Raw genomic sequence first — 2,500 nt, forward strand, 5'->3', positions numbered from 1 at the left:
GATCTGGCTCTGAAAATTCTTTCAGACCTGAAACTTGGGATACAAACTCACAAGCCTGGGAATGATTTATTTGTGCCAATTCTTTTAAATACATTTGATTTTAGTTTACAAGAGCACAAGAAAAAGTCGGAACTTTGTGGTTTCCAGTGGTTTTAATATGAAAATTCTTACTTGGGGATGAAGTATTGCTGGCTTTTTATCTGAAATGTGTATTACAGTTTTTCTGGCATTTAACAATGAATTTAACTGAGGTGCTGGGAGGGGAAAGGGAGAAATAGCAATTTAATTTACCATACTTTTGGATGAGGATTCCAGGTAATAAATTTGATCTGATGAATCAATCTCTCTCTTGAAAACAAAGAGCCTTTAACTGTTTACTCGACAGACTGCAGGGATTCGGGGAGAGTTCTTGCTGCTTATTGGGTAGATAATGCAGATTGCAGATGATGTGCAGATGATGTGCATTTTGATGAATATTTTCCCACTAGACTGCAACTGCTTCTATCTATTAATTTAGATCTAATGGGAAAAGTGTGTTCCTGGGTAGTTTTAAGCTAGGACTTTTTAAACACTTAGCGCATCGTGGATATGTATTTCTGTCTGCCTAAGATCCATTGCTGAAATGAAGTTTCAAGTGAAGGTGGCATCTGAGATTCCTATCTTCCATCTGTCCCCAAAGAAATCACAACCTGAGCCAAACCTATGCTGTCATTTGCATCTGGCTGACAAGGGAGACAATATTTACATTTTCTTGATCTTTCTGATTGGGTTTTTACCAGACTTACCAAATGGGATGGTAGTGACTGCGGTGCTTTTGGTGCTAACAACACATCTTGAAAGCCAACGTTGTTTCATAGTCTGCTGCAAAGGTGGGGCCGCATCCAGTCACGGTTACAGGCTTAAAAATGCTGTTATGAACGGAGTCCACGCAAAGCTACGGCAGAGTGTCCTGGCAAGCAGGACTAGCTAAGATAAGTGTTCAGCAAAAGAAAAAATGAATGAAGTAAAAGCCTTAGACAAAGTTCCAGATATTTTAGCTGTTGCGAGCTGGTGCAGTTCCATTGCACACAGGGAAGCGCTGCAGATTTGAACCAGATGACGGTCTGGCTCTCAGTGCAGAGGCCTGGAGTTTTGAATTGCTTTATAGTAATGTCTTTAACTGATTTCTTGGGTGCGGATTTTGCAAATTTGGCAAATTTTGCTGGTTTGAACTTCTTTCTAATGTGTAAATGCAAATATGTATGAAACTGTACGGAAAAGCCATTTGTTTCTTCTTTCCTGGGGTCGTCTTTTGTCGTTATCACCAAGTAAGGATGTTCAAAAGAATTCTGATAATGTCAGGAGCTTCTTCTGCTGGAATTAAATTGCAATAAAGTCATATTGCTAACAACACTTTTAACGGGAATATATGTATTTAAAACACCTTTTGAGGGAGACAGAAGCCTATATCCCAGCAATAAGAGAATAAAAAGATAAAGCCAGCGCCTGCGTGACCGAGAAACTTCTGCCTGCTTTGCTTTATCCTGAAGTGATAGGATGACTGAGATCGTCTTTGGAAATTACAGCTGCCATTGAGAGCGAAGCCAAGCCTCACTGTATTTCAGAAAATGAGAATGATGTAGCCCTAGAGGAGGGAGGGGCTGAATCCCCAGGGCATCTGTTTCCCATCAGTGTCCCACCATGCTTGCAGTCTGGCTTGGCACTCTAACATTTAACCTTCCCAGCATGAGGTAGACCATAGGGCAACAAGGCTGCAGAATAATGAAACAAGAGTGTAGTGTGGTGTACAAAGCCTTTGTGAGCGGAGAAGTTGAGACATTAAATGATCAGGGTACAGAGATATGAAAGTTCCAGATTTTTCTAAAAAGCCCCCATTAGTCTCACGCAGAAGGAAGAGCGCGCCGTCTCTCAGCAGGCAAAGGCAAGGCCTTTCCCCATCTATCCATGCCTTTTTGCCCGCTGCTTTCAACTATTATAAAGATACAATTACCTTGGGAGATTGTGGCAGTTCAGTTGATTAGCACGGTGAATTAAAAGAATGAGTCACAAATGACATGTCCAGCTCTTCTCTACTAGTCCTTTGTATTCCCAGTGTACCTCACCCCTGTTGTAAGAAGGTCAAAAATTAGAGAGAGATAACAATTTTCAAGCAGCTAGCACTTAGGAGCAGAATTAACAATCATTCTGTATGTAATTGCCAGTTAATAGTAAATTGCCTTCTAGACTGTAAAATGCAATATAAACTGGTGGGCATCTAAAATTAAATTAATGAGGTATTTGCTGCATTTAAAAGTGAATAGTGCAAATTAATAACTGGGTACAATACTTGTTTTAATATATATGGAACAGTGCATCGTTTGCTTGTTTAATAATAATTTTAGAAGTGCTACCTGAAAAATTCTCTATCGGTCTGGGTAAATCGAGTGGCTTGTGCAGGTTGTAGCCATAATTTTGCCGGTAAAGTCTTCCAGGTTTCTAAATTAAATATCAGAGATTATTT

The 2,500-nt window shown here is 39.9% G+C and overlaps 1 protein-coding gene across 28 annotated transcripts in view; it reads left to right on the plus strand.

The window, feature by feature from the left end:
• The window catches only part of EBF3 (EBF transcription factor 3), a 123,799-nt gene that overhangs the window by 88,141 nt on the left and 33,158 nt on the right, over window positions 1-2,500 (plus strand). The window lies entirely within an intron of this gene.

The sequence above is a fragment of the Balearica regulorum genome, chromosome 7, assembly GCF_011004875.1.
Source record: "Balearica regulorum gibbericeps isolate bBalReg1 chromosome 7, bBalReg1.pri, whole genome shotgun sequence".
Lineage (NCBI taxonomy): Eukaryota > Metazoa > Chordata > Aves > Gruiformes > Gruidae > Balearica > Balearica regulorum.